We start from the raw sequence: 25,811 nt of genomic DNA, 5'->3' as shown, positions 1-25,811 counted from the left end.
TGTAGACACCAGAATTTGTGCCTCATAGATCTGTGAGCTGAATTCTGCCTCATTGAGGACCTGGATATTAATTTAGCATAATTTTGTTGTTTGGCTATTTGCCTGTGGTACCTCAAATGCTTCATTGTCATGTATGTACAAGAAATTACTAGTCCATCAATTAAAGAGACCTGTCCCCATGAACTAACATTCTCTGCTCTTTGGCCTGTAAGTCTTCTTCAAGACTTTGACTTGAAATTCAGACAGTGCCATTTGCTACATCTTCTGTGCCTAATTCAACTTTTGAACAGTCATCACTAATTTTCATGAACCAACATCTGTGTACTTGTGACTAAATTTGGTAATTCATGTCTACAGCTCTTTATTAAGTCCTTTATTGACCTTCTCTTACCAAAACATCACTTCAATTTTATGAAGTTCAAATGCTTGAAGTGTGGGAATCTGAAGTGTGCAGCAATCTTCCCACCAGACTACATCTGTGCAGCCTGAACAGGAGTTGGGGCTAAAGTCAAACTATGTAATAATCACAATAACAAGACCTCACAATTCTGGATCATCAGAGGTTTTAAATTTGTTTTGCAAGTATTAACATCAAAACAGAGTGGAGTGCATATTGTTAGCTTGTGCACATGTCTGTGAGGATAAATATGGAATTAAAAAGAAGCTATGAACTCTTTCTGAAACCTTAGGTAAATCATTCATATTGTCAACTGCTGCCTTAGGTGAATAGTAGTGCTTCTGTATTCAGTGGGGAGCTGGGAGGCGATGCTAGCTGGGGAGGATATTGCTATCTGAGATGGCAAGTGTAGGGGTGTTTTTACAGCCAAAAATAATGTGAATAGGGATTCAGTGCACAATTCTTATTTGCATTTATCACAATGTGTGGAATTCATACAGTGCAGATGTCTCCATCTGAGCTTGTTGCCCTTGCATTTCTTTACAGTCAGTGGAGGTCTAGTCAGTGTAAAGTGTAATTAATCTGATTCTAAAGTAGGTGTCTGAATAGATCAGACTGACTGCAAAGGGTACATGGAGGTGACTAGTTCAAATGTAGGAGAACTGAATCTCATCCTACCTGTTCCGTGGGCAAAACTGCTATGATTTTGCCTTTAAAAATATACATTTAACTTTACTGAGCCACAGTTAGCATACCAGATGTAGAAGTGTTTCAGAATAAGTCTGTTCTAAGCATTTACCACAGATTGTCATACCAGAATTTTCATTTAATTAAAAATACCAAATAATTGTTTTATCATCATACACAAATACAAGGCCAATACCCATTATGTCTCTGTGTGTCATCTGGAGCAGCAAGTAAGGCAATGAATAAGGTTTCACAGTGGAGGACTGAGGAAATTTTCTAGGACTTCTACATTGTTCCTTAATGTGATCTCTTGGAACCTTGTTCAGATTTCCACACATCTAATGCAGTACTTGGTACCCTTGTGTAACCATCCCTGTCTCCAGCTGGTGCTTAAGGAAGGTGTAGTCTTCTATAGCTTCTGTATCTTGCCTGCCACTGTGCAGGTGACTCAGGTACCTGCACACACAAGTGTCTCAGAATGCACTGGACATCATATATGGATATCTTGTGTCAAGGTTTACTCTTTTGTCATCTCCTTCCTTGGATCTCCTAAAGTTACCCTCATTTAAAAGAAAAGAATGTTACAACAAAAATCTGCCACACTGAGGATTTCAGAGAAGGCACAGATCATCCACACTGGAACTGCTCACAGTTACTGACCTGAGTTCTCATTCTTATCCTAATTATATGTAGTTTCCTTCTGCCCTGTTTCTTTCACAGTCATGGCTGATTTCCTTACTGTGAAAATAGATTAATCTTCTATAACAGAATATTTATTCTACAGCAATAGCTGGATATTGACACTGTACCTCACAAATTAATCCAAAAATTATCTTAGCTGATTTTGACAACTTTCAAAAGACTTGGGAACAGCTTCATATTGGAAGAAGGCAGATCTATATGAGATCGTATAAGCAGTGGTAATTCTCTGCCAGCTTTTACTGGTAAGGAAAGTCTTGGTAATCACAATGCACCAAAAAACCCCAACTTAAAGCACTAAGACAATCTCTATAATATTTTAGTAAATATATATGGGACCTGCATCATTGTTACTGAAATGAATACATAGTTTGATGCTTTATTTCTTACCGTTTTTTTAAAAACAATGCTATCCACATGCTGATCACACGATTTACTAGGAAATTCTTTGAAATTCCATTCTGTACTCAACACTAGATGATTTAAATATGAAGGAGAAACAATATGTTGCTAATTCATATTAAAATAAATGATTATTTAAGCCCTATGTTTGCTCTGAAGCTACAAGTTGGGCATTGTGGGCTAGCCATAGCAGTTACAAAAGAATATTAAGGGATTCATATTGTGTTTTTTCTAAGGAATAAATATTCTAAGTCAGTGTGGCCAGTCAGGCCACATATGTCAGATATGCTGAAACCTGCTCAAGTGCTACAAGGCATGTTTTTGATATCTTAATTTTAAAATCAATCATAAAATTTTTATGCCTAAATTTAGGAAAGTTGAATTGGAAGCTATATTATTTGGGAAGGGCAAGTTCATTAGTATGAATCTGGATTTAGTACTGACTTGACTGCCCTTACTCCTGCTAGTGAAAATGTCAGGCAAGAAAAAAAGCAGGAGTGTTAGTACTCCACCAGTCAGGAACTCTGCAGGAAAGTGAAATTATAAATGGTGGGAGTTACAGAAAGAATAATGTGAGTCATGCTAAGAAACTGTGTGTATTTAAGAGGAGCAATGGGCAAGAGTGTATTTGCTTTACCTGTACCTACTGCACAGCAGCCTCATATTCACCATTGCCAACAGGGCCAAGTGTAAATAGCATAACTAAATAAAGGGGTGGGAAAGCAAACTGTAAGGGAATACCTCCTCTCATCCAAAAGCTGTGAAACTGCATGAGGGTGATGCTCTGCACAATCTAAGTCCTTGCTGTGTCTGTGAACAAATGTGCAGTTTTTAATTATTTTTCTTGCTCCATTTGCTGATGAGCATTAAGGCTTGGCCAGGGTGTATCTTAGAAAACGGCAACTCATCATGCATATTTAGAACTGCCATGATTGGCATTTAAGAGACAACTGCAAGAAATTAACTCATGTTTCAAACTGAGAGTGCAGAAAGGAACTTTTCTGTTACATTTAGCACCACTCTGAAATGTTCTGTAAAACTTCAGTGTCTCTAAAGTCATCGAGGCTTATAAAAACTTCATATACAAATACCTTTTTTGATTAACCTAGCTTCTCAATTCAGACACTTTGATTTTTGCAGGGGATGATCGCTTTTTTGTCTTACATTTGTGAAGAAGTTTTTACTCAGTAAAGGGATAAACACATTGGAATGATGGTATATTGTAGTCACTTTACCCTCGATTAGAAAAGATATAAGTAAATAACTAAACAGAGGGTAAGATGAGTTGTCTGTTGTGTGCAATCTGTAGCAGTTCAGTAGTTTCTCATGCCATTAGTGTGGTAACAAAATGCTGTGATGGTAGTACTCAAAAATACAAAGAAGAGTTGTGTTCAAAGCCACAATCCTGATATTAATTTCAGTGGGAGTCTTATAATCCGTATATGAATGTGGTTTGTTATTTCGTCTCTTAAAATCTGTCAAGCACTGCTGTCTCTCTTCAATAAATATTTATAGATCTGTCTTACTAAATGTTTTAGTTGTTTTTATGTAATTGCCTTTGAATCAAGGCATTCCTGTCCTAAATGGAGAATGAAAAGTAGCTTAGCAGTGCAGTCTTTTCACTTGCTGTTCAGATTTTCTCTCTAAATTTACATTAGTATAATAAGAATATAAAACGCAGATTTTTAAATCCAGAATGGATAAGACTGTGGTAAAAAACATTTGAAGTTTCAATAGCTATTATAAAAATCAAGAGTTGACAAAAGAAACCCACATTACACAAAAGATAGAGAAGCAGTTAAAAAAAGGATCAGATTATTAAAAGAACTTATTGCAGCATTAAGCTTCATCAAATTAGATCTTCCACTCTACAAAACCTTTCATTGTATGGCTTGTGGCTCTTTTCCTTTTTTTGCACTTTTCCAGTTTTACTTGTTTTATTTTATCACACTCTAGTCACAGTCCTAATCATCCATTTGTACTTCCCTAGTCTTATGTCCCCTCCCTTGCTTCTTGACCCTCATGGCTGAATCATGCCTCCACATCTGGGAACTTCTCTGTGAGCAGTGCTTCCCAAACAGCCTACGTGTCCTTCCAGAGTCCTGACTGCTGGAAACACAGCTCTCCCAATCCTTCAGTTGTTTGTGAGCAGCTGTTGTCATCTCAAAGAGTGGGAAGTTGACTTGAGAAGGGAGTGAGAAGCCAGGAAAGTGGAAGACATGGCTACATTCAGAAAGGCTTGCTGTACTGGCCGAGGCTTTAAATGTGCAAGTATTTTCATTCATACAAAAATATTTTCATTCCTGTGTTAGCTGATTAAAAAAAATAAAAAGCATTCCTGAACATAACACAGAAAACTGAGCTCTTAGCAGCTATTTCACAGAGTGATCAGATACAATTTCTAGTCAGGAGCATCTGAAACCACTGGCAGCTGAAAGCCAGGAGCGTGCATCCAGAGAAGGGGCATTCAGTTTCTTCACTTTACTAAAATGTCTCCTACTGACTGTGTGGAAGCAAGGCACAACTGGTACATCTTACATGGTCTGTGGGCCTGAGCTGGTGTAACTATTCTTGTGTTAATCTCCCAAGGATGTGCACATTTGACCAAATCTCCAGTTAATGAAATTCTTTATATTTGCATTAAAGAAATTAAACCACTTCACATAAACTGAGCTTCTATAGTCCCGTCTTGGATTTCTTTAAAAGTATCAATCATTTATAGGGGTTTACAGAATTTTATTCTAGTCCTTAGGAATGACTTAGATAAAAGAGTATCAGCTTCACATTCAAGAGATTTGAAAACTGCTAATCAGCAAGACAGGTAAATTACCAAAACTCCTTTAATTAATGTATCACATGTAAGCCTTTGGCTATCAGACTTTTGCTTTCTAAATATGTAATTACATATTGCTATCCCTTTACAGATTAACAGGTTGTCCTTGCTTTTAGTGGTTTTGTTGGAGCATAGATTTGATTCCCCTGGTAAATTTTAGAGACCGAAATAATGTCTTTTTCTTCCCCCCTGAGAAATACTGAAAGTTTTTTGCTTGCAGTTTTAACCCCCTCTTACACTTTGCACTAAGGTGAAAATCTGGTGAATCTCTTCTGAACAATTCTGGATGGATCCTAGATATTGGATGTGCTCATGTTGTTTGATTTTTCTTGTTCTCAGAAGTAATTTAATGTCCCCTTCAGTGTATATGCAGCCAGAAGTATGGCTCCTATTGCTCTTAGCAGCACTGGAGTTTCCTTATTCATTAACATGACTTTATGTACAAGGTGGTGATTTTTTTTGCACGGAATGCCTGAAATGGGAGTTGTTCTGGTCATCAGTCAGTGATTGTATAATTTAAGTTTGTATTCTAATGCATATTCAGAAGTGCCAAATAAAGACATTTCATGTTTCCTGACTTCCAACCGCCTGACTTGACAACTTCAATTATATTATTTTCATTTATATTTTAGAACCTTCTTAGATTATAAAATTATTTTATTTTTAATAAACTTTGCATCAGCAGCACACTTATTAGCTACCATACGGCTCTGTCACTCATGCTTAAGATGACATTTATCCAACCGGTCAGTTAGACCAGTCATGGGGAGAAAATGTTCAACAACTGGGAATGGTGGAAAGGTGCTTCCACAGTAGCTGTACCCAGGTACTTGAGTGACTTTGGGAGACAATGTACCTACATGACACAGTTTTGCTGTATTTCTCTTATCCTTATTTATTTCTGTTGCAGTAGTGCATAAGGGCATGTGGCAAAAAGTCCTGACTGCTTTTTTTTCTCACCATCTGTGTAACATTGTCTAAAAGAAAATCACTCACAGAGAAGTGGAGTGTCTTGTCTGAGGGTTCAAAAGGAGTGTGTCCTCCAGGAGACAACACCACACCCGACAAGGCTGTGCAGCTCAGCTCCAGTGCATGGCCCAGCGAGTGGGCAGGAGTCAGAGCACCTGAAGCTGAAGCTGGAAGGGATCCTCTGCTTCCCAGAGTCACACAGCTGCCTCATGGCTGGGGGAGCAGCTGTCTGAATGCTGTAGTGACATGCTGAAAGAGACCTGCTCAATGAACAAGAATGTAATGAAAGGTTACTCTTAGGAATAAAGCATTTAGGACTGAGAAGGATCACTTGGATCAGTGAAATGTGATCATATATATCATTGGACTGATTTAAGTCCCAATTTTATTTATTGCTAGTTATTTTTGTGTCCTTATTTTGTATTTTGGAAAGACTTCTAAATCTTTGCAACTCCAAAGGTTTAAAGCAAAATAAATTAATTTTTGACTATATCAGACAGCACTCCCCTTTCCCACCTAGCTCAGTATTCTCAGGATGCTTAAGGTATTTTTCTAGGAAGTAGAAGAGCAATATTCAATTCTTACTGTGCACAGATTTAGTGCCTTAACTTAATTTGTCTTTTCCATGTCACTGATCAGTGCTCAAGATAAAAGACTATTACGTCTTTTCCCCACTCTCACAAGAATATCACTCTTAACTTGATAAGTGTTTTCAGAGGAACTGAGAATTGTTCCACACAAAATATCTATGTTACCAAGTTGTTTCTAGCCAACATTAATTCTAAAGCAATGTATACAGAGTAGAAAAAAATATTGAAGAATGTTACCAAGCTGCCAAGAGTGTCCTGTGCTTTCTGATACATGCATAAGAAATGCTGTCATTCAGTGATCTTCTCTAAATATAACTGGATTTTTCTCAGGGCAATGCAAAAAGTACCTCCATGATTTACCTATCTGCTAAAGTTTGAATTCTGCAGAAAACTGTGAAGAGAACATTTCAAAGGAAATGACAAGCTTTTCATAGTGGAAATTAATATGTAATACTATAAGGTTTACTGTCGCTGTTGAGCAGCTAGCAGAGTAATGAAAGCACCAGTTCTCAGTGGCAAGAAGGAATGACCTTTATTGTTTTGATTTTATTACATATATAGAGTTCTTAAAAGTCACCCAGACTGGTCAGTCAGAAGCCTTCCCCCAGGCCTGATTGGCCAGGCCTGCACTGTCCAAGTTCTGAGTAACTGTTCCAATAACATCCAAACTTTATCTTTATTTATAAAACACAAGAAGAATTCTCGTGAGAAAAACCTGTGCTATCCACAGTTTACTGCTTTTTTCTTTCCAATGTATCTCAGAATCCACAAAAAGACAGCATTCCATATAGCCAATACTTCTATTTGTGAAGTTGCCCACTTAAATGAATTGAGTTACCTCTCATGGTTAAAGTTAGTTGCATGTTTGGGATCACACACTCTCAATGCTGCTTCAGCTTCCTCACCTTCACAGTGCACCCTTTTCTTAACTCCCTCCAGTCTTTCTTGCATTAGAATTCCTCTTCTGGACATCGCGACTGATACCTCAGAGTCCTCTGTCCCTTTTTATCTTTTCAAGCAGATTTGCTGGTAATTTGACAGGTCTAATTCACACTCTTATTCCTCTTGGGCAGGATGTATCACTATCAACAAATCTCTCTTCTTCACATATTCACCATCTTGGGGAGTGTAGTCTTGTCGTTTTTTCATGGGAATTTACTGTGTTTCCATAATCCTTTGGCTTACCCTCTCTTCCTCTTGTAGAAATATCCTCTCCTATCTATAAATACTCCATGTGGGGTGGTGTTTCTGCTGCGTATCACTTTGCATCCACCACCTGTAAAAGCATGGGGATGGCATAGGCATCAGCTTGAAGCGCTGCAGTGGAGCAAGGTGTAGTGACCTCTTGTGCTTATGGTACAGGACCTGCTCTAAGAACAAGACAACACTATGGGGCACAGAGTAGAACTTCACTGATTCATGGAATTTCAGCCTAAATGTGCCACTACGAGTATCTGAACTTGATTCCTGAATGATGCTGGTGAGGGACCAATATTCCTCACCCCACACTCCTCTCAACTGCCTTTTTTTGCTCATGGAAGCTTGAAATTAAGAACTCTACAGTTGTGGCTGAGAGAAAATAAGGTGTTTTCCAGAACTGGTTACCAGTGATGGCTGCCCATTGGTCAGCAAGGAAAATGAACTTGCTACCCTGAAATTTCATCCAAGAATTCCTGGCTCAAATCAACTTTTTGAAAGAAAAAAGCAGTAACTATTCTATACTATTGTATACAAGTAGAGATAAAACAGGAGTAATAAAGAATGGGAATAAAAGAGATGTTTTGCTTTTTCTAATGAAAGCAATTAAGATAATAGCAATGAAGGAGTTTTATAGAGAAGACAATACTGTTATGAGCACAATAGTCAGATGAATTTCCATGTGACCTGTGCTTACTAGGCAGGTTTAATAACTGACCAGTTGGCACTTTTTCATCACCTTTTCTACATCCTGTTCTTCTCTCCATGCATAAACTACCATTACAGGCAACTGAACAAGTATAGCTGTGCTCCACTTATCTTTTCTATATGTTACACACATTAAATAGTGCCAGAGGACAGCTCATGAATAAATATTCTCCACTGGTTTTAGCTTGTCCTTGTACAGTAGCCTAAGAAAAGAGGGGTCTTACAGTACACTTTAAAGGTTAACAAACCTGAGCTTTCACAAAGCCCGAGGGTACACCCAAACTGAGCCCCCCATCACAAAAAAGGCCTTTTCACTTATACCATAAAACCACAATTGAACATCCCTGCAAATCGTGACTGCAGTAAGACTTCACAGGGACAGAAGCAATTTCTCAGGTAATATGGTCTCAAATCACACAAGGCATTGGAGGTTGCAGCCAGCATTTGGCTCCCACCTAGAAACCTACTGTATTTTCATTGCGGTATAGAGGAGATTCAGGTGCTTCCTTTCATTTTATTTGAAGTTTTGAATTTAGGGCACAAGGCTCTTGCTATAAACTCTGAAATGTGCCTATTTCCTTGTGACAGGCTGTGCTTGTGTGCTTTTCCAGTGGGGAAGCAGTAAAGTAGGATGTTGGGATAGCATAAAACATGTCCAGGTATTTATCAGCCTTTTAATTCTGAGCTGCCATTTCAAGTGATGATTTATAGTCCTACCTTCTTGCCTGTGCCTTTCCTATTTTATCCTGCTGCTTTGGTGGTGGATCTTGGAGAGGGACAGATGTTGAACTTCTCCTGCTATAGGGCTGTTTGGAGACAAGGAAGTCTCAGTTGAAGACAAAGCTTGGTGGCCAAGACATTGAATAATGAATTTTCTGCTGAACCTGAAGTCTCAAGTGTACCTTACTTTGGACCCAAGGCTTCCTGTGGCCAGTGGAGAGTCTTCCACTGATTCAGATGACCTTTGGATGTAGCCCAGACCCATCCACCTGATATAGCTGAAGATGTCCCTGCTCATTGCAGGGGGCTGGTGTAGAGGACCTTTCAAGGTCCATTCCAACCCAAACTGTTCTGTGATTCTATTACCTAGCTATGTTTTCATAAACAGATAATTACAGGTTAAGTATTCATAATTAAATGAAAACCTTATAGGCCAAATTATTCTCTGGGGTAATTCTGTTGTGTTTCAGTTGAGTTATATCAATAAATATTTGACCCAATATTTTGCTTATAGAAAGGCTTATGAAATGCTAATTATGTTGGTCAAATTAGAGAAAACCAAACAGACTTCAGCTTTGTTTGTATGGTTAAGCAATGTAATTATGAATGCTGGAATTGACAACTAGGCTTAATGTGGAATACTGAGCTCTGACTAAAAATGTATAAGTGAAACACTTTGTTGGGAGTACATACTGTACGGAAACTAGAACATGTTTTTGGACAGCATCCCTGGCTTTGCAAATCAGATGCTAAGATTCAGCAAAGATGACTCTTGAAGGTAAGGAACACACTAGCAGAAGAAAATCATAATATGGGTGTTAGTCATGGATTGCACTGCCTTGTGAATGAAGGTTCAGCTGAAATAATTTTGAATTAACAATTATATTTAAACTATCTCTAGTTCACTATAGTAAAGCAATGTTAATTTGCTATATGAATGACTCTAATCTGAATAAAATTACCCATGTTAAAGGGGGAGCTGTAAGTGTGATTGATTTTCTTTGTATTGCCCAGTTTGGTCAAAGCCAAATCCTGGCCCCACATCCTAAGACATACCTATAGGAGATCCGAGAAACAGCATTTAACAGTATCTTACATAACCTGATCACACTATCTAAGTTCCTATCCCTTTTAAAGCTCTTTTTTCAACACTCAGTGGAGAGCATGGTATATAATACAGTATTTTAACTAACATAACATGGTTATTCAGCAAAATATTTCAAAATAAATCACTATATGCATTTCAAAGGAATTCTCTCAATAGGGCAAAGCATAATTTTCAAACTGTCAGTGCTTGATTGCAGGTTTACATTGAGATGCTTTTGAAATTACTAGAAACACCAAAAAGGCAGTAATAGCTAGCTACATGAAGATCTAGAGAGGAAATCTGAAGTGGAATGCCAAAAGTGAAAATGTTTATGCTCTTTTGGTTCTTCTGTACTTATAAGAATGGGAACAATAGCATTTACCAGAAGCAGAGGTGCTGCACTAGATTTTGTCATCCAACTGAATAATTGTGGTTTATGCTGATGTATGGCTTTGCTGTAAAAATCCCTACAACACTCACCAGAATTGCTAGTGAAGATGAATTGTGTGACTGCTCTTCTGGCTAACATCCATTAAACAGAGTAACCACATTTCTCCTTATAGATTCTGATATACCCCTCACAGGTAAGCAGTTATTATATTCATCCATGGAGCCTCCTACTCTCTCGTAATACACCTTTAGCTCACTGTCAAAAATATCCCTGGAGTTCAAGTGATTTATTTTTGTTCAGAAAGTATTCAGAAACAATTGGGAATCCTTTGTTTTTATTACACAGTTTTTGTTAGAAACCAGTATGGAGTAGAAAGATTAAAATACTAACCTTTGTCTCTTTTGTGAGCAATTTAAAATTTTAGAGCATCTTTCTCTCATGGCATTATTACAATAATAATAGCAACAATAGTAATAGTTAAATTTGAATTATTTCATCTGAACCTTCACTCACAAGGCAATGTAATCCATGACTATCAGCCATATTACAAGTATTATTATTATTGTTAGTATTGCTACTGTTCCTATGGAGAGTATTTCAAGGAATGTATTACCAGAAAAAGGTTGGTGTTTGCTTTTTTTTTTTTTTTTTTAATGGATGAAGGCAATCATATATATATATATTATACAGACAGAGGACTAGCAATAGGAAACAGGCTTTTATAGCTCTATGAAGTTTCTGGCCATGAGTCCTTGCTTAAGACTGGTGACACAGTTACGGAATTAATAGTATCTCTGTCCCATTTCTGGTCCCTCAGGAATGAGTCCTCCTGGTGTCAGGTCTGATGCCTAGTCCTGTGTCTGGCTGTAAGCTCAGCCTTTAACCTACATTGTGACCAGAATCTAGGTGCCATTCCAGCTCCTCCTCAAGTTATTCAGCTTTTAATCAAGTGTCCATTTGAAGTGTCTGTCCATTTTGCCGTTCTCCAGCTACTATGTAGGCAGCATTTATCCAGTGAGAAAAGTTTTTAGAGGAAAGTATTTTAAAACCTCAGCCAATCTACATGCTTACCTGGTTGTCCATTGTCTTATGTTGCCCTGTGAAGACAAGTCAGTGACTTCCTTTTTCAAGGAAAAAAGCCAACTAGTTTAAAGAAAGTTAATTATTTTTAGTGAACAGTTCCAAACATTTTATGGCATTTCTAAGTGATTTTGCTTTCTTCTCCTCTCTCAGTACCCTTGCTGCTTTTTACCTGTGGGCTTGGGTTCCTTTAGAGCTAGTCCAGCCCTGCTCCTTCCTGACACCTTCCCCCTCTCAAGACCTCTGCCACTGCCTCCCCAGTTCCTCCTGAGACCCAGCCTGGGAAACTCCACTTCCCAGTCTTATTCGTGGCACAGCTGGGACTGAACTTAGTTCAGATACTGGTTGTCCATTCAAAAACTTGTATTTTTTACCAAATGTCTCTGCTCCCAACCAGTTGGCCCAAGAGTGCACTGATAAGGTGATCGCCCAGCAGTCAGCCATGGACTATGCCTGCATTTACCACCAATGACTCTGCTATCACAGCACAGATTCAGACTGTTTGGTCAGGAAAATTCAGTGTTATTTCATTATTGTAACCATCTGATTCAAAGAAAAGTGGTAACTCATTGCTGTACTTATCAAATAGTCCATTTTCAATGTTTTGGACTCATAAATGCATCAATTTTACCATTTCACTATGGACTGCAGTTTCTTTACTCCAGTCCAGGAAGGATTGGTGCTGCTTTTTTGTAGGTTGTTTTAGACTGTTTTTTAAAGTCAGCAAGAAACTGGTGCAAGTGGCATTTTTCAGTTGCCACTTAAGTCACAGGCTAAGGTACAGGAGGGTAAGCTTAAACTGATCTAGATGTTATAAGGCAATTTCCCAGCAAACTGGCACTGCAGTGCAGTGCTTAAAATCCCTTTCAGCAACAATATTGAAGTCTCAGGGGTGCCATCGCATTGCAAAAATGCTGGTAAAAGGATAAAGTTCCTTGGTGTTTTGTTCTCTCTTCTTTGTTCCTTGTGGCTCCTGGTAGCTTGTGGAAATTAATAGGCTGGAATTGAGAGTATTGCTCCTTATTCTGTTGCTACAGAGAGAAATTTGTGTCCTTTCTTTCCCAAATCTCTTTGAAGAAATAAGAAAGGCAGAAAAAACCCACACTTTAGTGGGCTGACTAGATTCAAATACCAGCCACTGTTGGCCTTTCATTTGTGTTCAGCAGCCTTTGCAAGATTGTTTTGGGAGCCCCTCCAACACACAAATTTGCAATCTGCTGATACATATGCCATGGAGTTGAAAGTGTTTTTCATTTATCAAGAACCTCTCAGAGCATCCTTATGCTTCTTGCACTGATTCAGGCTTCTGCCAGAGTTACCCCTTACATTTTATCAGTCTTCAGCAGCCGAGATGAGGCATTGCTACTGCTAGATACTAAATTCATTCTACAGATGAGCTTGCTGTATGGACATGTGAAATATTTTACTACTGTCATAATTACAGTGTCAAAAAATTACTGTAAAAAAACTTGCCATTATACCCAACCCAGACAGAAATGTAAATACAAGGTTATGCTATTACTCATCGACTTGCACTTCAATGTTACTAAAATGTTGTCTTAAATGAAGCATTTCTAAACCATACCAGCAGCATGGCCTCATTAGGGTCCAGAAGATAAAGACTTTATGGTGATTATTAAAAACCCAGTTGCCTTAAGAGTTAAGTTGGTCTCTTTTTTTCCTCTCATTTTTTTCTCTCATTTTTTTCTCTGACAAGAAAAATAAGATGGTGTAAAGAAGTTTCTATTTCAAAACCCCCTTCCTCATCTTCTCTTTCATTACAAATGGGGACCATCTTTGTACTTTTTCACAGAGTGTGTTAGAATTGTGGTTTTGTGGTGGAGACCATACCCATTGCAGGCAGAAATCTACACATGAAAAGTTGCTCTTTCTCCCTTTCTCCATTTTTTTAAAGACTTGCATTAATTTGCTTTCCTGAATAAATGGTCCCAGATATGAGTTAGCAATTGTACTGTATCAGTAATATGTAATTAAAGTTTTCCACTGAATGTTTTACATATGAATAAAACAATACTTACTAATCCTTATAAAGTGTTATCAAATACATTAATACTGAAACCTAAAGAGACATTTTAAAGTTTTGTTCCAGACTCAAGACATGTACTGAGACAACAAATACCAGTTTATAGCTACAAGGATGAGCATCTTCCCTGATGCAAAGGGATCATTCACAATAAAAGAAAATAGTTGCCAAAAACATATTGAACATTTGTGAAATTCAAATAAGCAAGGAAGGCCTAAGCTTTTAAATTTTTATATTCTCTAAGTATCTCATCTACAGAAAAGATTGTGCATGAAATGAGTAATTCTATTAATGGAAAGTCAAGATTGCAATGACCTGACATTGTAAAAAGACATTGTACTTGCTTTTTTATTATTATTTTTTTTTTTACATTTTTATGGAAGTATCCTCTGCAGTAAATTTGTTGTAAAAAACCATTTTTTCAGACAAAAAATGGTGGCTGTCCAGCATTTCCATCTTCAGCAGTGTTGCAAGCTCAAGGGATCTCAACTGTGAGCAAAAAAATGTGCCTTAAAGTTTTCCAGATGCTTACTAGCTCTTTTTCTAAGCTTTCCATCAATAAATCAATTGAAGTGTAAGATGGTTACTTGAGCAAATGAGAAGCCTAAGAAAAAGATTATTTTTTCAACAATTAGCAGTTTACAGCCAATTTGTTTCTCACACCAGCATACTACTTCTTACTAGTTTGGATAACCTTTGCTACCTGATACCTCTTTAGACCTTGGTAGATACAAATGCATAAACAGACATAGTGCTCTGTAAACAGGATTGGAAAGTATTTCTGCCTTCCCTGTTAGCAGTGAGGGCATTTATTTTCAGCCCATTTGTTGCCACAAGTTATCAAACAGACAGAAAACTAGTTCACAAAGACAAACATCACTGTTCCCTATTTATACTTGTCCTTTCTGAGACACATTACCAAAAAGATCCAGACAGAACCTTTGATTTGTAGTTACACTTCTGCTTGAGCCAAAGTCCAAAATAATGCTGAAATTACTCTCTAGTTTGAAAACAAGGCCCCAGACAGCCATATAAAAAAATGGAGCTTAAAAATATCAGTAATATTTACATTAAATCTGATAGTTGTAAAACCCCATTTAAGGATGAGATGCTTTGCATTTTCTTTTATTGTCTGTATTTTCAACTTTAAAATTTCCCATGCTTTGTGTTTCAAAGACTAGTAAGCAATTAAACAATTTATTAGCTTAAAGTAACATAAAACCATCAAACAGGTGCATGTTTTAGTGTTCAGCTCTTAGATGCATTGGTTGTATTTGTCTAGTTGATACATATTCTTTGTCTTCAAAGAAAACTTAAAACAATTGACCCTCTAAATTTACATCGGTATTTTCCTGAATCAGCAGGGGGTTTAGCATCAAGCAAAGACTATACACAGGACTGAATGCTCTCTTTGATTCATAGGTTTGTGCAAAAGCTTTGATATAATGACTGTTTGGAGGAATTCAGTGAATCTTGGCAGTTTGAAGAAATAAGAAAGTTCAGGATGAAGAATGGGTTGTGCAAATGTCTATGAGAAATCATTCTTTATAATCCTGCTGAATTTTCCTAGTTTTTGACCCAAATATTAATAAGTTAATAGTCAAGGTAAAATTGGCCGGATTCTCTGTTATACGAAGGAACTGTGTGCTATTCAGATAACTTAAATTAGCACACTTACTTTAAGGCACCTTTAGCAATGAAGCACTTTGAGAGATTTCAGGGCAACATCTGTGAAAGATGTGTGCACTCCCATCCCCAGCAATGCAGTGCCTCTTTTTCTCTCCTATCTCCCAAAAGTAGAGTCCCCAGTCCTGAGAAGAAGCCCATAGAAACTTTAGACATCACCTGGGGCGAGAGAATAGCATTTCAGAATTGGATGCTAAGTAGCATGGTGAACCAAACAGCTCTTCAAGTACCTCAGTGTGAAGCCATGTAGAACTAGCCAAAGGGGATGCTCAGTGTCCTAAATAGATGTGACCTACATTTTAGACCTTTGCAAGATTTAGATACATATGGCAGGGACCTCCCTTTGCTCTGGATTTGAAAATATTAACTTCTCATATGGTATGATTACAGGTATGATTACACCTTTTCTCAGTTTTATTCTGAAGTTTTATTTTAAAGCAAAACATCATCCTGCTGTGTTTTTTGGTTCTGTTCTGAACACTGAAGCATTCACAAAAGGCATCATCTTGACTTTTTTTTTTCCCCTCATGTCTGAAATTGCTGATTGGTCTCAGGTACTTTCTGTGCTGAGGGTCAGAAGGAGTTGAGAAGCGCCGCTAAATAAATCCAATTTAAGTAAACTAACCCAGTCAATGCAATCCTATCAAAATAAACCAAATTTATTAATTAAACCAATAAGTAATGACATAAGCAATAATATAAATAAGAGCATTTAAAAATGTTAGCGAGAAATTACTAGTTTTGCTAACATTGCTCCTCGTGGGACTGAGGAACAGTCTCCAGCAGTGGTGGGACTGAGGTAAAAGAAAAGGCTTCCACAGGTGGGAGACATTCCTGCCAGTACCTGGGGAACAGGAATAGCTGTTCTCGTCCTGCACCTCCCTTTCTGGGGGAGGCTTCAGAAAAAGCAGGGTCAGCTGTGCTTTGAAACTGCAGTCACCTGGGGCTGCATTTTCTCACTCCTTTGCACAGAAGCAGCCTGAAGAGAGTGAAATGCTGCCTATGAAGCCAGAGGAGGGATGAGGTGCTGCAACCCTAGGGCAGCCAGTGCTAAATGAGCCTCTGACCTCCTCTCCACCACCCTTTTGGCCTGTCAGCCCCACTTTCTCTACACTTAAGTGCATTTTCTGCAGTGATTTGACCTAAAATCCAGTATTTCAGCTCAGCAGAGAAGTCATGCAGGACCTGGAGGGGGTTCAGATGAGGGGGCTCATTGCTGCCACCCTGACAGAGGGATCACACCTACCCTGTTCTCAAGTCCATGGGTCTCTCTACTCGGTGTTGTGAGTGTAGGACAGGCTGTGCTCACCCCACTTCTGGATTGTCCTCCAGTTTCAAAGCTATAGTTTCTGTACTTCTGAGCTTGCCATGGGCTTACTTCCCCACTGCTGGTAAACATGGATCTGTAGGCAGCACAGTTGGTTAATGCTGCTTTTATGATTTTCTAGCCTTTGGGGCAGAACACTGCTATTAGGCATCAAATCCTTTGATATGTGTGTTTGATTTTTGCCACTTTGAGACAAAATTCTGAGCCAGCTGAATTGTCAGTTTATCCTTTAATCCTGGTATCTCAGGTAAGCTGGTGGCTTTTCTCTGTGAACCAACATAGCAAAGCAGTGGGGGAATAAACATTAATCAAGATTGTAGACCCTGGATAGACTAAAAGTGATGGGAAGCATGAATGAATTCTCCAGCATCATACAAACTGAGCTGGTATCTACAAGCAGTGTTTATTAGGCTAAAAGAAGACGAGCTGCAATTCAGAGTTGAGTACTGACAGGCAAGTCAAACAAACATGTAATTTCTAAAGGGCATGCAAAAGAGTATTTTACTGGCCTCTGAGTATGAATTAACTTATTTTGATTTGATTTAATTTCATTTCATTTTGCCAAAGTAAAAATGCCCTACTTCTACCGTAAATCAAACCAAAGAGCATGGCTAGGATTTAAATGCCTACATATCTAACATGAGTGGTTTTGGCTGTGTCTACACTGTTGTGTGCTGCTCTCAGGAGTAGATCAAGACTACCATTGCTGCACATCCACAGCTCTTGCCTATAGGAGCCTGAAACTTGCTCTAAATGCCCATATTTATAAGTTTTATGTGTATGTATGTAGATGTACCCCCCCCATACATATATATAAAAATAACCCCCCCTCATCCCTCAGGATGCCCTTACCTCAAGAGTGACTGGTTCTTAATCTTAAGTGGTTGTATTTGCCTTTGGAGAGGGTTGGTTGAAAAGACAACTTAATCTACTTTCTTGCGGGAGTTTTTGAGCTTTTCGGTATGTTCTTAAATGGTATTCAAATGATACTGAAGCATCATCCAGATGCCATGGTGTGGATCCTCCTGCCAGCACTCTGAGCTGAGGGAATGCTATCCCAGCAAAATCAAGGCAGAGAAGACTGAGATGGGCTTTGGGTTTGCTAAGATGCTGATGACAGTTCAGTACTGGTGCACCTTAGGTTTAGCACTGCACTGCATTTGGAGCATTTTGAGGTGCTCCCAGTAAATGGGAGTACAGATTTACAAGGCTGCTCTGTCCTTTGGGTGGCTCTGTCTACAAAGGATATATGTAAAGAGCTAAATCTTCTGAGAACTGTAGGCAGGAGATGGATGTACAAATCCCCAGAAGTTTTAAAATATAAAGTGTTTCTATTGGTAAGGCTCCACCTGTTCCTGTATTGAAGTGGCCCTATTTACAGGGAGTATTAATTCTCTAGAACCCACATCTTGCCACTACCAAGTGGAATTTCTCTGGGCATTTTTTTGAAAGAGACATTTGCAGTTTTTGAAAGAAAGAAAAGTATTTCCTAATGCAGCTCTGGGGCTCATGGATTAGTGCTTCAACCCCCAAATTAAAATAAGTTCCTTCACACTGTTTTCTGAAAAGTTCTTGCATTCCAGAGGAGAAAAAAAAATTCAGCCATTTCCATAATCTTCAATTGCGTGCTATAATGTGCTGTCTTACGTAGCACCTACCCTTAGGTATCTCAAATTTCTTTGGACATAGTTTAGGAAGCCTAACTGTTGGATCTTGGGTGTTGCTGATTTGGAGTGTCTGAACTATGACTTGGAGTAGAAGTACTGCATTGCGTAGCATTGTGGAATAAAGCCAAAATGTGAATTCCTTGAACATTGTACAAATGATGGCAGCTTATTTCCCACCTTATTTCCCATCTGTCTGTGTGATGTAAGGCCTTGCTGTGTCCATGGGTCAGCTCTGTGGGGCACACACATATGGGGTTGGCTCAATGGGTGTGATGCATTTCAGATGTCTCAGATTCCCTGTGAATGTACCATACCTGTGTACTTTTATCATGTCCGTTTCTGTTTAAGCATTTCCAAACAGAAGTTAAACATCCTTCCTGAAGGATGAACCTCTATCCTTTATTTATTTATTTATTGGGTTGTGTAGAAGATTCAGCATAGTAATATGTTGCATTTTCTACTCTCTTGACTTATTTCCTATATTGTCATGCTAACTATCCTATATTGCTATGCTGACTTTCCTAAACAAGCTCGTATCTTTCTTTAGTCTATTCCCTTATGTGTCTTTCCAGCAACTGTCCATCCTACCTGGTGAATAATGAGTAGATGATTTAATTAGATTGTCTCTTTTTTTTCCCTGTATCTTGCATAGAAAAGAGGTATTGTTATAAACATTTGCAATATATGATGGCAAAGTCAAATATATGAAAAAGGTTTTCCATAGTACTGTTGTTAACATGCTGCTTGTGTCCCTGTGTTGCTTGTGTCATGCAACATTGCTATGCTTAATTAAATTAAAAACTTCTTGGAGCTGTGGATTTGGGTTTTTTGGGTTTTGGTGTTTTTTTGTTTGTTTGGGGGTTTTTTTTCTTTGTTTTTTTTCTTTATATGCACACTGCAAGAACTTAAAACCTGTTCCCTTTCTTTTCCTCCTTGTTTTTTTTTTTTTTTTGGTGGTCTTCTGCATTTTTAGCATACTTCCCCCCTTGCTGCTCATCCTCACCTTAGGGTTTCTCTTCCTCTGACGTATGGGGAGGAGAGCCCCAAGTTCGCCCACTGCTACTCCGTGCGAGTCCCTGCCGGGTTGTGCAAGGCTTAGACATGGGCACAGCTCGGCTCTGCTCTGAGCTCAGGGACAGCAGTCTGTGTTTGTGGGGACAGCTCGGGGTCTGCTCTGAGCTCAGGGACAGCAGTCTGTGTTTCTGGAGAAGACAGAGGGCTGGCGGCACACAATGACATCCAGGACTCAGCGCGGTGCTGCGGTCCATGCACGGTACGGCTTCTGGGCGGGGAGATCATCCAGCACTTGCTGCTCCCGGGCAGTGCCACAGCCCAAAGCGCCCTCAACTCTCCTTCTTCGCCCTCTGCCCTGCAGCGATAGGCAGGACAGGCCCAGGCCTGGGACCCACGTCCCTCGCTGCCGTGGGCCGTGGCTGCCGGGGGGAGAGCCCCCTGTCTGGGCAGAGCGCTTACGCTGCGGCCCATGTGGCACTGGTTTGTGCCTGGGCGCTAACCCTGCCCCTCACGGGCTGTTCCAGAAAGCTCCCTGCCCGCGCGTGCAGCGCCCTGCCCAGCCTGGCGCGCGGCTGCCGGCGGGGGGCGGGGCGGGGCCGCCGGCGCGGCGCGGTGCTGCCCCCTGGCGGCGGCAGCGGGCCCGGCCACGCAGACCCGGCCCGGCCCGGCCGCTCCACCTTCCCCTGTCCCGGTGTGACCTCGGCCCCTTCCCTGTCCCATCCCATCCCGGCCGCTCCACCTTCCCCTGTCCCGGTGTGACCTCGGCCCCTTCCCTGCCATCCCGGCCGCTCCACCTTCCCCTGTCCCGGTGTGACCTCGGCCCCTTCCCTGTCCCATCCCATCCCGGCCGCTCCACCTTCCCCTGTCCCGGTGTGACCTCGGCCCCTTCCCTGTCCCATCCCGGCCGCTCCACCTTCCCCTGTCCCGGTGTGACCTCGGCCCCTTCCCTGTCCATCCCGGCCGCTCCACCTGCTCCTGCCTGTCCCGGTGTAACTCCGGCCTCCACCCTCCCCCGCCCCGGGCGGAGTAGAATCGGGAAGGGAAAAGGTAACCCCCAGGGTCTGAAATAAGAGTTTAATATTTGAAGCAAAAGTAAGTATAATAATTATACGGATGATACTAATGATAATAATAACAAAAGTAGTAATAAAATAATAATTATAATAATTGTAATAAAAAGGAGAAAGAGGAGTAAAGCCCAAGAGAAATAAGTGATTCCCAATACAACTCATTACCCACTGGCGGATGCTCAGCCCATAGCCCATCCCTGAGCAGGGGTCAGCAGCTCCCAGCTGATTCCCCCCAGTTTACATACTGAGGTTTGTGTTCCCAGGTCTGGAATATTGCCCGGGCCAGTTCAGGTCAGCTTTCCTGGCTTCTTACACACCTGCTTGCTGGCAAAGCACTATTAGCAATAACTAAAACATCACTGTTGTATCAACATTATTCTCAAAACACAGCACTGCACCAGCAACTAGGAAGAAAATTATCCCAGCCAAAATCAGGACATCCTAGTCGGAAAATTTTTACTTGGGGATGGGGGGCAGGGGGAGGTGTATGTTACCTATATTTCTTGGAGCTTTTGGGTTTTTTAATGGATCAAATAATTTTACAAAATTATAATAATTTTCTAGTGTAAGGTTTTTCTTCTCCCTAAACTTACATTTCAAGAAATAAAGCAAACCATTCTGAGCCTTAAGTCCATTTTAGGTGTTCATCTGCTGTTGGGCCTTGATTTAGTTTTATTACGTTGAAGGAATCAATATGTTGCTGTAATTCAGAAAATGCTTCAACTGAGCTAGATGTAAGGCTTTTTATGTTTTTTTTTCTTGTTAGTAATTAATTAACAGTGCTGTAAGTGGGAAAGCAGTACCTGAAGTACAATTTTGTATTATGGTATCTGATGATGAAATTGATTATAAACTACATTAGCTGTAAACAAATTTAAATATCATACATAGTGCATACAGTAGATGTTGTGCAGCTCTGTATTTTACATTTTCTTTGTGTGTCGTTTTTTGTTGGTCAATAGTTCTGTAGTCTCTGTTTATGAATATATAGATAGGTCTAAAAATGTAGATGAGAAGTTAACTCATCACAGCATCATTTTCAAATCCTGTTTAAGCCATCTGCTTTCTAGGTGTTGACTTTGTTTTCTGATTATGCACAGTAATCATACAATGGTGAAAAATGAATAGCAAAAGTGAAAATGTGATACATGCAGTAAAAAATGCAGTTTAAATTATTTCATACATATACTTTCAGAATACACTTTGATATCAGGGGTGTTTCTGGAAGAATTAAGATGGTAAAACAGGAATTTCATGGGAAGAAACTTGAATATACCAAAGGAAATTAATCCAAGCCCTTATTTTCCAGATACCTGCTTTAGATTGGGTGAAGTTTATTGTTTTCTTTATATTGTAGATTCACTAACTTAGAAATACTGTCTTAGTATTTCTAAGTAATTTTAGTATTAGTTTTAATGGCTCTCAGTTGTTGGTCTGCTTTGTAAGTAAACTATTGCCATTAACAAGAGTGGGCTACTACCCTTTGCAGTGATTTAAGGAATGGAGTTACCCAAGAGCCTTGCATTCACAGGCTGAGCCTGAGATGCAAATACACATCCTTATAAGGAGGAAGATACACGTCATTCCATGGAAAGTAATCCAGTAAGAAATATATTATGAATGATTCATGAACACCGTGACCTTTTCCAAGACCAGCCATTTAAATATATTTGTTTGAATATAAGGTAGCTTTAATCTTGAAAGCCATCTTCTTTATTCCATTGGGTTTTTTTCTAATATTTCTTTTGAAGCCATTCTTGCTGTCCTGGGTGAAAATATTAGTATTTTCAGTGTTCTTTTCTTAGATGCCTACGCATATAACTGCCAGATGCCATGGTTTCTGTATAGACCAACTGCAAATGTACAATGACCTCAAAAGTCATGCTTTCAGTTCACTGTGAATATGTGCCCTCAGTGTACAGAAGCCCTTGAAAGGTATTTTGTATTGTTTTACCTTTCAGCTTGTTATTATTTTCAGCATCAGACACTTTACAGCTATAGATCTAGCAACTTGCTTGACAAAATATGTAGCACCTGTTATGAATGTGTGCAAATTATCCTGTTGCCCAGAACTCACTGCCAACTACAAGAGAAAAGCAAGGTAAGAAGCCTGTGTGTTTGGAGGCTCAGGGTCCTGTCTATGCTTTCTGAGGGCTTAAGCAAAGCTTAAGCAACTCGCAGGTCTTGCATCCCCATTGTGCCCCAAAACCATTTAGCACCAAAGCTGGTGGTTCTGAACCTTCTCTGTGTGTCACTGTATGTCATGGCTGAGCAAGCTTTGGGGAATCTCCCCTTGGATATTGTCACCTTTGCTAGGATACTTCTAAGGACAAGGAAAGGCAATTGATGTGGGGGAAGGGAGAGTATACACTGCTTCAGGAATAACTTCAGACTCAGAAACAATTAAAAAAAAAAAAGATGAAACCCAGGAAAATTTTGTAACATTGTGTTCCTTTGGAAAGAAAGCACCAAGTAAAACTGGGGACAGGGCCAGTGCATAGTATTTGCTTTTGGCAAACATGGTATGGAGCCTTTGTATTGTGATCAGATAAATTTACTTTGCAAGAGTAAATTTTTGCTGCAGGGGAAGGGTATGCTCATAACAGATTTAGTGGAATATGTGTTTCCTTTTTAAATATATAAATTAGAACTGAGTGCAAAGTGCTGTTTGCACATCAATAATTGCCTTGTGTCCAACTGCCAGCCAGGCTTGACTGCTCAGCAAACATCAAAGAGGGGCTGATCGCTGTCTTCGTATCTGCTCTTTGTCCTTGACTACTGCATGCAGTTTTGGCTTGAAGAATGTGTTTTTGCTGCGGAGTAACTGATTGACACAAGCCATCCTGAGGTTAAGTCACTGTAGGCATAAAGCACTATGGGTTTTTCTCAAATGTTGAAGTATCTTGAGGATGAATGACATCTCTGGTGTGGTTGATCTCACCTAGTTTATGACATGATGCAAATAAAGTGCTTTTTCTTCATCATAGTTTCATGTTATACAGCTTATATGTTAGTTACCTTCCTGGGACATATTATAGCTTTTTCTGACCAGAGGAGTAAAAGCTAACAGCAAAAGCTCCACAAGAGTTGATAACTCCACTGTCATTTGAAGTGGAGCATGGATATTATTTTGGTTAGGTCTCATTTTGGTTAGGCAGTTGGACTGTGAAAGTCTAAACTTCAGGCAGAAGCAAGTTGTTTCCAGGACTATGGACATGGATGTTATTTATCCTCATGGCCAATACAAAGAACTTCTTCTCTTTGGGGTTCATGCCATAAACTTCAATGACAGATCCCTTTATTTACTTCTGCTGTTGTATTCTAATCCAGTCACACAAAAATTCACCACAGATCCAAATTATAGAGAAGACTAAGCCCATTAGTCACCCATTCCTTTTAAAAATAAAAATAAATTACAATCAAGCTTGGAGTTATTAAAATAAAGGCTGCAGCTAATATATCGCTGATAAAAACCAAGCAGACATTTTATTTTCCTTAAGCTGGTTTGAAAAAAAATAGCAGAAGTGGGAAAACCACAGCAAAGAAATAAAAGGATAGAGAAAGGTCTGGAATAGCTTCTGAAAGCTATTCCATAGCCTGGAATGGGTCAGGCTGGGAAAGAAAGAGCTGGGAGAGATCTAAAATGCACAAGTAATAGGAAAAAGGTGAGCAAGGAAACATCTTCCTTCTCAGGTAGAAACAAGGGAGCAGCAACTGGAACTTGCAGGTGACATGCTGGAGAGGTGAAAGGTGAGGGCTGTGCCTACATTGAATGGATAAGTTCCAGTACTTCTTGCTTCAGGATCCTTAGGTGCTAGGAGTTTTAAAGTATTCTGATGGATGAATTCAGAGCAGGGTCAGGTTAACACAAGGGCTATTAAACACAAATGGCTCACCCCAGCTGCTGATGTCTTCTGGCTGCTCATAAGATACTTGAGGGTGTCCATAACATCTCCCTGGGGCTGGTGCAGGATCTGTGGTGGAGCTGTACGTGTCAGACACGGGAGCTGGAGGCCCAGTGGGGTGTCTTTGGGCACCTGATGTTGGGAACCTGAGGGTCACGGATATCCCCAGCAAGGCATGAGCCAAATGCCAGAGCTTGAACAGCTCTGATGAGATGTGACAGGTGATCTTAGCTGGTGTCTTGCTTAGTAGACAGGTGAACTTCTTGTGTTGCTGCAGCACAGGAGGTGGGTAGAGGAGGAAAATATAAAGGGCCTTAAAATGAGGTAAGAGCTGTCTTATGGTACATACCAAGAAAAGCTATTCAGTTTTGTGTCTGAGCAGTGAAACTAGGAGAAACCACAGGTTTTCATTTCCAAAATAACTGTTGGGATGCCAGGATGTGTCAAATCTCTGAAACATTTTACTTAGGACTTACTAGCTTTATAGGCTTGGGGCATATTGGTTCCATTTTTCATGGTAATGTCAGCACAATTCTAGGCCTGTTCTAGGGGCTGTCACCAGTGGGGAACTGCAGTCAGCTCTGCTGGTGTGCAGCTCACCCTGGCCAGAGCTCTTGCTTTGCTGGTCCTGACAAGCAGCTTCAGGGCACTGCGGAACTTAGCAGTGAGCATGGGGCAAACCAGCACAAGGATCTGACTTCTCTGCCAGCACTGTAGGACACACAGTGAGGGGGTGGGAATGACCTGGGCAAGGCGAGACACAGTGGCTCTGGTTCCCTGTAGCCGAAAGCCTTGCATGTGTTTCATGTTCAGGTAAATGTAGTCAAGTCCTTTGAACTGATCCTGGGGCCAGTCCTTCCATCAGCAGAAGCCAAATTTGCTCTCTAAACACCAGCCTTTCCTCATGAGCTCAGATGCCAGGAAATGGGCCCTAATTCACTTCCTGGATCTAAACATGCAGCACTTTGGCTTGCACAAATGTTCCCAGAGCTGCGCGAGGGCTTTGCTCTGCTCTTTGCGATTTTTCTCTCTTTCTGCTTGGTGTGTGGAGGAGAGCATGGATAGATTCCATGCCACTGCCCTGCATCAGCCATTGTTGTCCTGTGCCTTGGAAGAGTAGAAGTTATAGACAGATGGCACAAAAGAGCAGAGAGGTAATGCCACTTCAGACTTGTCTTGCTGTTACCTACCTGTTGCAGTCAGCACGTTTTCTCTTTATGGTGGCCAAATCAAAACTTTCCATCAAAAAAAACTGGAATTCTGTCTTTGATGGTTGGCTATAAGCAATCTTTCTCCTTCTAAGCCTCAAATCTTCTCTTCCAGTTTTTACTGCATATT

At 40.0% G+C, this 25,811-nt stretch overlaps 1 protein-coding gene across 4 annotated transcripts in view; it reads left to right on the top strand.

Annotated features, from left to right (window-relative positions):
- The window catches only part of DLGAP2 (DLG associated protein 2), a 460,234-nt gene that overhangs the window by 17,276 nt on the left and 417,147 nt on the right, over positions 1 to 25,811 (top strand). The gene's annotated exons all lie outside the window — the stretch shown is intronic.

Source organism: Lichenostomus cassidix, chromosome 3 (assembly GCF_008360975.1).
Source record: "Lichenostomus cassidix isolate B80296 chromosome 3, HeHo_3.0, whole genome shotgun sequence".
NCBI classification, from domain to species: domain Eukaryota; kingdom Metazoa; phylum Chordata; class Aves; order Passeriformes; family Meliphagidae; genus Lichenostomus; species Lichenostomus cassidix.
Note: the sequence above shows the minus strand (reverse complement) of the source record. Positions and strands in the feature narration are given on the sequence as shown.